Genomic DNA, 14,140 nt, shown 5'->3' on the forward strand with positions numbered 1-14,140 from the left:
AAATAAATAGAGTAATAATAATGAATTATTATTATTATTAATCCCAGTTCCACCACTTCATTCATTCAATCGTATTTATTGAGCGCTTACTGTGTGCAGAGCACTGTACTAAGTGCTTGGGAAGTACAAGTTGGCAACATATAGAGACATCATCATCATCAGTCGTATTTATTGAGCGCTTACTGTGTGCAGAGCACTGGGGAGACAGTCAACAAAACAAAACATATTAACAAAATAAAATAAATAGAATAAATATGCACAAATAATCAATCAATCAATCGTATTTATTGAGCGCTTACTATGTGCAGAGCACTGTACTAAGTGCTTGGGAAGTACAAATTGGCATCACATAGAGACAGTCCCTACCCAACAGTGGGCTCACAGTCTAAAAGGGGGAGACAGAGAACAGAACCAAACATACCAACAAAATAAAATAAGTAGGATAGAAATGTACAAGTAAAATAAATAAATAAATAAATAAATAAATAGAGTAATAAATATGTACAACCATATATACATATATACAGGTGCTGTGGGGAAGGGAAGGAGGTAAGACGGGGGGATGGAGAGGGGGACGAGGGGAGAGGAAAGAAGGGGCTCAGTCTGGGAAGGCCTCCTGGAGGAGGTGAGATCTCAGCAGGGCCTTGAAGGGAGGAAGAGAGCTAGCTTGGCGGAGGGGCAGAGGGAGGGCATTCCAGGCCCGGGGGAGGACGTGGGCCGGGGGTCGATGGCGGGACAGGCGAGAGCGAGGTACGGTGAGGAGATCAGCGGTGGAGGAGCGGAGGGTGCGGGCTGGGCTGGAGAAGGAGAGAAGGGAGGTGAGGTAGGAGGGGGCGAGGTGATGGACAGCCTTGAAGCCCAGGGTGAGGAGTTTCTGCTTGATGCGCAGATTGATTGGTAGCCATTGGAGGTTTTTGAGGAGGGGAGTAATATGTCCACAGCGTTTCTGGACAAAGATAATCCGGGCAGCAGCATGAAGTATGGATTGAAGTGGAGAGAGACACGAGGATGGGAGATCAGAGAGAAGGCTAGTGCAGTAGTCCAGACGGGATAGGATGAGAGCTTGAATGAGCAGGGTAGCAGTTTGGATGGAGAGGAAAGGGCGGATCTTGGCAATGTTGCGGAGCTGAGACCGGCAGGTTTTGGTGACGGCTTGGATGTGAGGGGTGAATGAGAGAGCGGAGTCGAGAATAACACCGAGGTTGCGGGCTTGTGAGACGGGAAGGATGGTAGTGCCGTCAACAGAGATGGGAAAGTTAGGGAGAGGACAAGGTTTGGGAGGGAAGACAAGGAGCTCAGTCTTCGACATGTTGAGCTTTAGGTGGCGGGCGGACATCCAGATGGAGATGTCCTGAAGGCAGGAGGAGATGCGAGCCTGGAGGGAGGGGGAGAGAGCAGGGGCAGAGATGGAGATCTGGGTGTCATCAGCGTAGAGATGATAGTTGAAGCCGTGGGAGCGAATGAGGCCACCAAGGGAGTGAGTGTAGATTGAGAACAGAAGGGGACCAAGCACTGAACCTTGGGGAACCCCCACAGTAAGAGGATGGGAGGGGGAGGAGGAGCCTGCAAAAGAGACTGAGAAAGAACGACCGGAGAGATAAGAGGAGAACCAGGAGAGGACGGAGTCTGTGAAGCCAAGGTCAGATAGCGTGTGGAGGAGAAGGGGGTGGTCCACAGTGTCAAAGGCAGCTGAGAGGTCGAGGAGGATTAGGACAGAGTATGAGCCGTTGGATTTGGCAAGCAGGAGGTCATTGGTGACCTTTGAGAGCGCAGTTTCCGTGGAATGAAGGGGACGGAAGCCAGACTGGAGGGGGTCGAGGAGAGAGTTGTTGTTGAGGAATTCTAGGCAGCGCGTGTAGACAACTCGTTCAAGGAGTTTGGAAAGGAATGGTAGGAGGGATATGGGACGATAACTAGAAGGTGAGGTGGGGTCAAGAGAGGGTTTTTTTAGGATGGGAGAGACATGGGCATGTTTGAAGGCAGAGGGGAAGGAACCAGTGGAGAGTGAGCGGTTGAAGATGGAAGTTAAGGAGGGGAGAAGGGATGGAGCGAGAGATTTCATAAGATGAGAGGGAATGGGGTCAGAAGCACAGGTGGCCGGAGTAGCACTTGAGAGGAGGGAGGAGAGTTCCTCTGAGGATACCGCTGGGAAGGATGGGAGAGTAGCAGAGAGTGTTGAGAGCCGGGGGGTTGGAGAAAGCGGGGAAGAGACTTTGGGGAGGTCGGACCTGATGGATTTAATTTTGTTAATGAAGTAGGAGGCCAGATCGTTGGGAGTGAGGGAAGGAGGAGGGGGAGGAACCGGGGGCCTGAGAAGGGAGTTGAATGTACGGAAGAGCTGGCGGGGGTGATGGGCATGGGTGTCAATAAGGGAGGAGAAATAGTTTTGTCTGGCAGAAGAGAGGGCTGAGTTAAGGCAGGAAAGGATAAACTTGAAGTGAACGAGGTTGGCATGGTGTTTAGACTTTCGCCAGCAGCGTTTGGCAGCTCGAGCATAAGAGCGAAGGAGGCGGACAGTGGCAGTGATCCAGGGTTGTGGGTTAGCGGTGCGAGAGCGGCGAAGGGAGAGGGGAGCGAGCGAGTCTAGCTGAGTAGAAAGGGTAGAGTTGAGAACAGTAATCTGATCATCAAGACTGGGTAGAGAGGAGAGGGCGGCGAGGTGGGGTGTGAGGCGCTCCGAAAGATGGGTGGGGTCCAGAGAGCGGAGATCTCTGTGCAAAATAAAATAAATAGAGTAATAAATCCGTACAAACATATATAGATATATACATGTGCTGTGGGGAAGAGAAGGAGGTAAGGTGGGGGGGACGGGGAGGGGGAGGAGGGGAAGAGGAAGGAGGGGGCTCAGTCTGGGGCTCAGCACCACTTGTCTGCTGTATGACCTTGAGCAAGTCACTTCACTTCTCTTTGTCTCAGTCACCTCCTTTGTAAAATGGGGATTGAGACTGTGAGCCCCATGTGGGGCAGGGACTGTGTCCAACCCAATTTGCTTGTTTCCACCCAGCGCTTAGTACAACGCCTGGCCCATAGTAAATGCTTAACAAATACCATTAGTATTATTTATTTGTTTATTTCTCAGTGCCAGGAATTGCTTGCCATTGCTTCCCAGACTGAGCCCCCCACTTTTTCCTCTCCTCCTCCTCCACCCCTCCCCATTGGCCCCCTCCTTCTGCCCTACCTCCTTCCCCTCCCCACAGCACTTGTATAAATTTGTACAGATTTATTACATTTGTACATATTTACAACCCTATTTTATTAATGATGTGCAGATAGCTATAATTCTATTTATTCTGATGGTTTTGACACCTGTCTACTTGTTTTGTTGTCTGTCTCCCCCTTCTAGACTTTGAGCCCGTTGTTGGGTAGGGACCGTCTCTATATGTTGCCGATTTGCACTTCCCAAGCACTTAGTACAGTGCTTTGCGCACAGTAAGCGCTCAGTAAATATGATGGAATGAATAAATGAATTGTCAAAACTCTGTGCTAGGCATTGCTTGCAGTTCTCAAAAGCTCAGCTGTTGCCGCCTCCCTGCTCAGTGGAAAAGAGCTCGGGGTTTGGAGTCAGAAGTCAGGGGTTCAAATGCCGGCTCTGCCAATTGTCAGCTGTGTGACTTTGGGCAAGTCACTTCACTTCTCTGGGCCTCAGTGACCTCATCTGTAAAATGGGGATTAAGACTGTGAGCCCCCCATGGGACAACCTGATCACCATGTAACCTCCCCAGCGCTCAGAACAGTGCTTTGCACATAGTAAGCGCTTAATAAATGCCATTATTATTATTATTATTATTATCCTGGAAGGTAACAGAGAAGCAGCCTGGCTCAGTGGAAAGAACCCGGGTTTGGGAGGCAGAGGGCATGGGTTCTAATCCCGCTCCTCCACTTGTTTGCTGTGTGACCTTCGACAAATCATTTCACCTCTCTGTGCCTCAGTGACCTTATCTGGAAAATGGGGATGAAGACTGTGAGCCCCAGGTGGGACAACCTGATTACTCTGTGTCTCCCCCAGCACTCAGATCATTGCTTGTTGTCTGTATCTATTTGTACAGATTTATTACTCTATTTATTTTACTTGTACATATTTACTATTCCATTTATTTTGTTAGTGATGAAGACTGTGAGCCCCAGGAGGGACAACCTGATTACTCTGTATCTCCCCCGGCGCTCAGATCATTGCTTGTTGTCTGTATCCATTTGTACAGATCTATTACTCTATTTATTTTACTTGCACATATTTACTATTCCATTTATTTTGTTAGTGATGTGCATATAGCTATAATTCTATTTGTTGTGACAATTTTGACACCTGTCTACATGTTTTGTTTGGTTGTCCGTCTCCCCGTTCTAGACTGTGAGCCCGTTGTTGGGTAGGGACCATCTCTATATGTTGCCAACTTGTACTTCCCAAGCGCTTAGTACAGTGCCCTGCACACAGTAAGCCCTCAATAAATACGAATGAATGAATACGAATGAATGAATGAATGTCTCATTCGTATTTATTGAATACGAATGAATGAATGAATGTCTCATTCGTATTTATTGAATACGAATGAATGAATGTCTCATTCGTGAATACGAATGAATGAATGACTCATTCGTATTTATTGAATACGAATGAATGAATGTCTCATTCATATTTATTGAATACGAATGAATGACTCATTCGTATTTATTGAATACGAATGAATGAATGAATGTCTCATTCGCATTTATTGAATACGAATGAATGAATGTCTCATTCGCATTTATTGAATACGAATGAATGAATGAATGTCTCATTCGTATTTACTGAATACGAATGAATGAATGAATGTCTCATTCGTATTTATTGAGCGCTTACTGTGTCAGAGCACTGTACTAAGCGCTTGGGGAGTACCAGTGGGCGACATATAGAGACGGTCCCTACCCATCAGTGGGCTCACAGTCTAGAAGGGGGAGACAGAGAATAAAACCAAACATACTAACAAAATAAAATGAATAGATATGTACAAGTAAAATAAATAAATCAATAGAGTAATAAATATGTACAAAGTAGGGACCGTCTCTATATGTCGCCCACTGGTACTTCCCAAGCGCTTAGTACAGTGCTCTGCACATAGTAAACGCTCAATAAATACGAATGAATGAATGAATGAATGGTAAGCGCTTAACAAATATCTTCATTATTAGTCCGCGGCGCGGACGGACCCGGACCTCAGCCCCGCCCTCAACGGTACGATTCCCTGAAGCCCCGCCCTCCAAAGTGTTGATTGGTCGGAGCCCCGCCCTCCTTCGTGTTGATTGGTCGGAGCCCCGCCCTCCTTCGTGTTGATTGGTCGGAGCTCGATCCTCCTTCGTGTTGATTGGTCAGAGCCCCACTCTCAACCCCGCCCCAAACTTAGAACCCCGCCCTTGAGCGTGACGATCCCGTGAATCCCCGCCCTCCGACGTCTTGATTGGTCGGAGTCTGCCCTCCAACGTGTTGATTGGTCGGAGCTCCACCCTCCTTCGTGTTGATTGGTCAGAGCCCCACCCTCAACCCCGCCCAAAACTTAGAACCCCGCCCCCGAACGTGACGATCCCGTGAAGCCACGCCCTCCAATGTCTTGATTGGTCGGAGCCCCGCCCTCCTTCGTGTCGATTGGTCAAAGCCCCACCCTCCTTCGTGTTGATTGGTCAGAGCCCCAGCCTCAACCCCGCCCCAAACTTAGAACCCACGCCCCCGAACGTGACGATCCCGTGAAGCCCCGCCCTCCAACTTATTGATTGGATCGGAGCCTGTCCCCCAACGTGTTGATTGGCCGGAGCCCCGCCCTCCTTCGTGTTGATTGGTCGCAGCCCCATCCTTAACTCCGCCCCAAACATAAAACCCCGCCTCCGAACGTGACGATTCCCTGAAGCCCCGCCCTCCAACGTCTTGATTGGTCGGAGCCTGCCCTCCAACGTGTTGATTGGTCGGAGCCCCGCCCTGCAACGTCATGATTGTTACCAACTTGGACTTCCCAAGCGCTTAGTACAGTGCTCTGCACACAGTAAGCGCTCAATAAATAAGATTGATGAAGTTGATGATGATGATGATGATGATGATAATGATTGGCAGGAGCCCCGCCCTCAGCCGTGACGATTCCCCGAAGCCCCGCCCTCCAAGGGCTTGATTGGTCGGAGCCCCGCCCTCCTTCGTGTTGATTGGTCATAGCCCACCCTCAACCCCGCCCCCGAACGGCGACCTGAAGCCCCTCCCTCTAACGTCATGATTGGCCGGATCCCCTCCCTCAGCCGTGACGATTCCCTGAAGCCCCGCCCCCCCAAAGTGTTGATTGGTCGGAGCCCCGACCTCCAACGTGTTGATTGGCCGGAGCCCCGCCCTCCGACGTGCTGATTGGCCGGAGCCCCGCCGTGTCGCCCGTTTGGCCACCAAAACGCCTGGTGTAGCGGGGCGGGGACCGCCCGTTGCCATGGCAGCGCGGCGGCGGCTGGGACCGGAGCCGGGTCCCCAAGCTGCCTCGGCCGCCGCCTTGCCGCTGCTCTTGCTCCAAAGTGGGTGAGTCCTTTCCCCGCCCCATCATCTCCTCGGTGACCCGGTCCCCTGTATCCTTGGTAACCCGACCCCCTGTATCCCTGGTGGCCCGATCCCTTCGCATCCTTGGTGACCCGGTCCCTTGGTATCCACGGCGACCCGATCCCTTGTATCCCTGGTGACACGATCCCTTGGTATCCTCGGTGGCCCGATCCCTTGTATCCTCGGTGACCCGATCCCCTGGTATCCTCGGTGACCCCATCCCTTGTATCCTTGGTGACCCGATCCCCTGTATCCTTGGTGACCCGGTCCCTTGGTATCCACGGTGACCCGATCCCTTGGTATCCTCGGTGACCCGATCCCTTGGTATCTTTGGTGACCCGATCCCTTGGTATCCTTGGTGACCCGGTCCCCTGTAGCCTTGGTGACCCCTGTAGCCTTGGTGACCCGATCCCTTTGTATCCTCGGTGGCCCGATCCCTTGGTATCCTTGGTGACCCGATCCCCTGTAGCCTTGGTGACCCGGTGCCCTGTAGCCTTGGTGACCCGATCCCCTGTAGCCCTGGTGACCCGATCCCTTGTATCCTCGGTGACCCGATCCCTTGGTATCCTTGGTGACCCGATCCCTTGGTATCCTTGGTGACCCGGTCCCCTGTAGCCTTGGTGACCCGATCCCCTGTAGCCTTGGTGACCCGATCCCTTGTATCCTCGGTGGCCCGATCCCTTTGTATCCTCGGTGACCCGATCCCTTGGTATCCTTGGTGACCCGGTCCCCTGTAGCCTTGGTGACCCGATCCCCTGTAGCCTTGGTGACCCGATCCCTTGTATCCTCGGTGGCCCGATCCCTTGGTATCCTCGGTGACCCGATCCCTTGGTATCCTTGGTGACCCGGTCCCCTGTAGCCTTGGTGACCCGATCCCCCGTATCCTTGGTGACCCGGTCCCTTGGTATCCACGGTGACCCGATCCCTTGGTAGCCTTGGTGACCCGGTCCCCTGTAGCCTTGGTGACCCGATCCCTTGTATCCTCGGTGGCCCGATCCCTTTGTATCCTTGGTGACCCGATCCCTTGGTAGCCTTGGTGACCCGATCCCTTGGTAGCCTTGGTGACCCGATCCCCTGTAGCCTTGGTGACCCGATCCCTTGTATCCTCGGTGGCCCGATCCCTTTGTATCCTTGGTGACCCGATCCCTTGGTATCCTTGGTGACCCGGTCCCCTGTAGCCTTGGTGACCCGATCCCCTGTAGCCTTGGTGACCCGATCCCTTGTATCCTCGGTGGCCCGATCCCTTTGTATCCTCGGTGACCCGATCCCTCGGTATCCTTGGTGGCCCGATCCCTTGAAGCCTTGGTGACCCGGTCCCCTGTAGCCTTGGTGACCCGATCCCTTGTATCCTCGGTGGCCCGATCCCTTTGTATCCTTGGTGACCCGATCCCTTGGTAGCCTTGGTGACCCGATCCCTTGGTAGCCTTGGTGACCCGATCCCCTGTAGCCTTGGTGACCCGATCCCTTGTATCCTCGGTGGCCCGATCCCTTTGTATCCTTGGTGACCCGATCCCTTGGTATCCTCGGTGACCCGATCCCTTGGTATCCTTGGTGACCCGGTCCCCTGTAGCCTTGGTGACCCGATCCCCTGTAGCCTTGGTGACCCGATCCCTTGTATCCTCGGTGGCCCGATCCCTTTGTATCCTCGGTGACCCGCTCCCCTGTATCCTTGGTTACCTGATCCCTTGGTATCCTTGGTGGCCCGATCCCTTGAATCCTTGGTGACCCGGTCCCCTGTATCCTTGATGAGCCAATCCCCTGTATCCTTGGTGACCCGATCCCTTGTATCAACCACTCAATCCTATTTATTGAGCGCTTACTGTGTGCAGAGCACTGGACTAAGCGCTTGGGAAGTACAAATTGGCAACGTATAGAGACGGTCCCTACCCAACAGTGGGCTCACAGTCTGAAAGGGGGAGACAGAGAACAAAACCAAACATACTAACAAAATCAATCAATCAATCAATCGTATTTATTGAGCGCTTACTATGTGCAGAGCACTGGACTAAGCGCTTGGGAAGTACAAACTGGCAACACATACAGACAGTCCCTACCCAACAGTGGGCTCACAGTCTAAAAGGGGGAGACAGAGAACAGAACCAAACATACCAACAAAATAAAATAAATAGGATAGAAATGAACAAGTAAAATAGATAAATAAATAAATAAATAAATAGAGTAATAAATAACAAAATAAAATAAATAGAATAGATATGTACAAGTAAAATAAATAAATAGAGTAATAAATATGTACAGACATAGATACATATATACAGGCCCTAATGGCATCCTGGGTCACAGCTGAGGACCCCCCACACCCCCCTATGAGAGTCATCCGGGGCTGGGTGAGGCCGGGGTGGGGGCGAAGGTTGGGGTGGAAAGAGCTGGGGTGGGGTGCGGGCGGGTGACTTTTCCACCCACACTTTCCCCTGGGAGCCATTCACTGCTCACTCCTTGCACAAGGAGGTGGAAAGGGCCTGCATTCATTCTTTCAATCGTATTTATTGAGCGCTTACTGTGTGCACAGCACTGGACTAAGCCCTTGGGAAGTCCAAGTTGGCAACATACATCTAGAGACGGTCCCTACCCAACAGCGGGCTCACAGTCTAGAATGGGGGAGACAGAGAACAAAGCAAAAGATATGGGTCCCTGGAGATCCCTGGGAAGCAGCGTGGCTCAGTGGAAAGAGCCCGGGCTTTGCAGTCAGAGGTCATGGGTTCAAATGCCGACTCCACCAGTGGTCAGCTGTGTGACTTTGGGCCAGTCACTTCACTACGCCACGCCTCCGTTCCCTCGTCTTCATTGGAACCGTGAGGTCCCTTTCAGGGCTGTGAGCTCCTTGAGGGCAGGGAACGTGTGTCTTGCTCCTGTCCGACACCCGATCCCTTGGTATCCTCGGTGGCCCGATCCCTTTTATCCTTGGTGACCCGATTCCTTGGTATCCTCGGTGACCCGATTCCCTGGTATCCTCGGTGACCCGATCCCCTGTATCCTTGGTGACCCGGTCCCTTGGTATCCACGGTGACCCGATCCCTTGTATCCTTGATGACACAATCCCTTGGTATCCTTGGTGGCCCGATCCCTTGTATCCTCGGTGACCCAATCCCCTGGTATCCTCGGTGACCCCATCCCTTGTATCCTTGGTGACCTGATCCCTTGTATCCTTGGTGATCCGGTCCCTTGGTATCCACGGTGACCCGATCCCTTGTATCCTTGGTGACATGATCCCTTGGTATCCTTGGTGGCCCGATCCCTTGTATCCTCGGTGACCCGATCCCCTGGTATCCTCGGTGACCCCATCCCTTGTATCCTTGGTTACCTGATCCCTTGTATCCTTGGTGACCCGGTCCCTTGGTATCCACGGTGACCGGATCCCTTGTATCCTTGGTGACCCGATCCCTTGGTATCCTTGGTGGCCCGATCCCTTGTATCCTCGGTGACCCGATCCCCTGGTATCCTCGGTGACCCCATCCCTTGTATCCTTGGTGACCCGATCCCCTGTATCCTTGGTGACCCAGTCCCTTGGTATCCACGGTGACCCGATCCCTTGTATCCTTGGTGACCCGATCCCTTGGTATCCTTGGTGGCCCGATCCCTTGTATCCTTGGTGACCCGATCCCTTGGTATCCTCGGTGACCCCATCCCTTGTATCCTTGGTGACCCGATCCCTTGTATCCTTGGTGACCCGATCCCTTGGTATCCACGGTGACCCGATCCCTTGTATCCTTGGTGACACGATCCCTTGTATCCTCGGTGACCCGATCCCCTGGTATCCTCGGTGACCCCATCCCTTGTATCCTTGGTTACCTGATCCCTTGTATCCTTGGTGACCCGGTCCCTTGGTATCCACGGTGACCGGATCCCTTGTATCCTTGGTGACCCGATCCCTTGGTATCCTTGGTGGCCCGATCCCTTGTATCCTCGGTGACCCGATCCCCTGGTATCCTCGGTGACCCCATCCCTTGTATCCTTGGTGACCCGATCCCCTGTATCCTTGGTGACCCAGTCCCTTGGTATCCACGGTGACCCGATCCCTTGTATCCTTGGTGACCCGATCCCTTGGTATCCTTGGTGGCCCGATCCCTTGTATCCTTGGTGACCCGATCCCTTGGTATCCTCGGTGACCCCATCCCTTGTATCCTTGGTGACCCGATCCCTTGTATCCTTGGTGACCCGATCCCTTGGTATCCACGGTGACCCGATCCCTTGTATCCTTGGTGACACAATCCCTTGGTATCCTTGGTGACACGATCCCTTGGTATCCTCGGTGACCCGATCCCCTGGTATCCTCGGTGACCCGATCCCCTGGTATCCTTGGTGACCCGATCCCCTGGTATCCTCGGTGACCCGATCCCCTGTATCCTCGGTGACCCAATCCCTTGGTATCCTTGGTGACCCGATCCCTTGTATCCTTGGTGACCCGATCCCCTGTATCCTTGGTGACTCGATCCCTTGGTATCCTTGGTTTCCCGATCCCTTGCATCCCGGAGCCAAGGCCTGAAGGCGGTCGGTTCGGGGCCCCTCCCTTGGGTGGTCGGGGCAGGGTCTTTGCTACCTTCCCAAGCGCTTAGTACAGTGCTCTGCACACAGTAAGCGCTCAACAAATACGATTGATTGATTGATTGATTGATTGATTCCCTTCGGACCCAGGAGCTCGGTTTGGCCCGCCCTTTCCCTCCCCTATATGTTTATATGTTTGTACATATTTGTTACTCTATTTATTTATTTATTTTACTTGTACATATCTATTCTATTTATTTGATTTTGTTAGTACGTTTGTTTTTGTTCTCTGTCTCCCCCTTTTAGACTGTGAGCCCACTGTTGGGTAGGGACTGTCTCTATATGTTGCCAACTTGTACTTCCCAAGCGCTTAGTACAATGCTCTGCCCACAGTAAGCGCTCAATAAATACGATTGATGATGATGATGATCATTCGTTCAGTCGTATTTATTGGGAGCTTACTGTGGGCAGGGCACTGTACTAAGCGCTTGATGCTCAACTGCTGGACCAGGCAGGATTCAAGGAGAGAAGGGAGGTTTCCCCTGGGCACAGCGCAGAAAATCCACAGGTTTGAGGCTGCTTTGGCAACCCTCTCCTCCCAGGGAAGAAAGGAAAGGAAAAATCGGCTTTCCATAGTTACTGCTACAGAGATTTAAATTTGCCACCATTTCCCTGGAGTTTTTATACAGCTGCTTTTCCCAGCTTTCTCTGTTTCCTCTAGTTCTTCATCCATTTTTGTTTTTCCCCTTCTCGTTCCCTTCCGTTTCCCCTCTAACCAGTTTTATACTTTTATCTTTGCAGGTTAAAGGAGCTCTATTAAGCTCTTTATAATGTTGATGCTATAATAAGCAGGTAGAAATCGATTAATGCTGAATATACATTTTCTTGCATCCAAATCCTTTTTCTCTTTAAGATCCGTGACCAATTTTTGTGAGTCTAGGTAAGAGGCTTGCAAATATGCTCTGTGGTATCATGCACCTGATAAACTCTCCGAAACTTTCTAAGATTTCAGATTCTTTTTTTTCCTTTACCGCAAATATGCTCTGTGGTATCATGCACCTGCTAAACTCTTGGAAACTTTCTAAGATTTCAGATTTTATTTTTTTCTTTTACCACAAATATGCTCTGTGGTATCATGCACCTGATAAACTCTCCGAAACTTTCCAAGACTTCGAATTTTTTTTCTTTCCTTTACCACAAATATGCTCTGGGGTACCATGCACCTGATAAACTCTTGGAAACTTTCTAAGATTTTGGATTTTTTTTTCCTGTACCACAAATATGCTCTGTGGTATCATCAATCAATCAATCATATTTATTGAGCGCTTACTGTGTGCAGAGCACTGTACTAAGCGCTTGGGAAGGACAAGTCGTCACATGATAAACTCTTGGAAACTTTCTAGGATTTCAAATTTTATTTTTCCTTTACCACAAATACGCTCTGTGGTATCATGCACCTGATAAACTCTTGGAAACTTTCTAAGATTTCGGATTTTATTTTTTTCCTTTACCACAAATATGCTCTGTGGTATCATGCACCTGATAAACTCTTGGAAACTTTCTAAGATTTAGGATATTTTTTTCCTTTACCCCAAATATGTTCTGTGGTATCATGCACCTGATAAACTCTTGGAAACTTTCTAAGATTTCAGATTTATTTTTCCTTTACCACAAATATGCTCTGTGGTATCATGCACCTGATAAACTCTTGGAAACTTTCTAAGACTTCGAATTTTTTTTTCCTTTACCACAAATATGCTCTGTGGTATCATCAATCAATCATATTTATTGAGCGCTTACTGTGTGCAGAGCACTGTACTAAGCACTTGGGAAGTACAAGTCGGCACCTGATAAACTCTTGGAAACTTTCTAAGAGTTTGGACTTTATTTATCCTTTACCACAAATATGCTCTGTGGTATCATGCACCTGATAAACTCTTGGAAACTTTCTAAGACTTTGAATTTTTTTTTTCCTTTACCACAAATATGCTCTGTGGTACCATGCACCTGATAAACTCTTGGAAACTTTCTAAGATTTTGGATTGTTTTTTCCTGTACCACAAATATGCTCTGTGGTATCATCAATCAATCAATCAATCAATCATATTTATTGAGCGCTTACTGTGTGCAGAGCACTGTACTAAGCGCTTGGGAAGTACAAGTCGGCACATGATAAACTCTTAGAAACTTTCTAAGATTTCAAATTTTATTTTTCCTTTACCACAAATATGCTCTGTGGTATCATGCACCTGATAAACTCTTGGAAACTTTCTAAGATTTGAGATTTTTTTTTCCCGTTACCACAAATATGCTCTGTGGTATCATGCACCTGATAAACTCTTGGAAACTTTCTAAGATTTTGGATTTTTTTTTCCTGTACCACAAATATGCTCTGTGGTATCATCAATCAATCAATCAATCATATTTATTGAGCACTTACTGTGTGCAGAGCACTGTACTAAGCGCTTGGGAAGTACAAGTCGGCACCTGATAAACTCTTGGAAACTTTCTAAGATTTCGAATTTTATTTTTCCTTTACCACAAATCTAAGATTTCAGACTTTTTTTTTCCTTTACCACAAATGTGCTCTGTGGTATCATGCACCTGATAAACTCTTGGAAACTTTCTAAGATTTCGGGTTTTTTTTTTTTTCCTTTGCCACAAATATGCTCTGTGGTATCATGCACCTGATAAACTCTTGGAAACTTTCTAAGATTTCGAATTTTATTTTTCCTTTACCACAAATATGCTCTGTGGTATCATGCACCTGATAAACTCTTGGAAACTTTCTAAGATTTCAGATTTTATTTTTTTCTTTTACCGCAAATATGCTCTGTGGTATCATGCACCTGATAAACTCTTGGAAACTTTCTAAGATTTCGGATTTTTTTTCCTTTACCACAAATATGCTCTGTGGTATCATGCACCTGATAAACTCTTGGAAACTATCTAAGATTTCAAATTTTATTTTTCCTTTACCACAAATATGCTCTGTGGTATCATGCACCTGATAAACTCTTGGAAACTTTCTAAGATTTCAGATTTTTTTTTTCCTTTACCACAAATATGCTCTGCGGTATGATGCACCTGATAAACTCTCGGAAA

At 49.2% G+C, this 14,140-nt stretch overlaps 1 protein-coding gene across 4 annotated transcripts in view; it reads left to right on the forward strand.

Annotated features, from left to right (window-relative positions):
- Nucleotides 1–6,429: 6,429 nt before the first annotated feature.
- Nucleotides 6,430–14,140, forward strand: part of RAB36 (RAB36, member RAS oncogene family) — a 47,050-nt gene continuing 39,339 nt past the window's right edge. For 3 of the 4 annotated variants that reach the window (XM_038763116.1, XM_038763118.1, XM_038763119.1), the window contains exon 1: nt 6,430–6,517. The gene's annotated coding sequence lies outside the window, so the exon portion shown is untranslated. Of the gene's footprint in view, nt 6,518–11,852; nt 11,976–14,140 lie in introns of those variants that run through there. The other variant, XM_038763117.1, reaches the window with a different exon arrangement.

Source organism: Tachyglossus aculeatus, chromosome 21 (assembly GCF_015852505.1).
Source record: "Tachyglossus aculeatus isolate mTacAcu1 chromosome 21, mTacAcu1.pri, whole genome shotgun sequence".
In the NCBI taxonomy this organism is placed as follows: domain Eukaryota; kingdom Metazoa; phylum Chordata; class Mammalia; order Monotremata; family Tachyglossidae; genus Tachyglossus; species Tachyglossus aculeatus.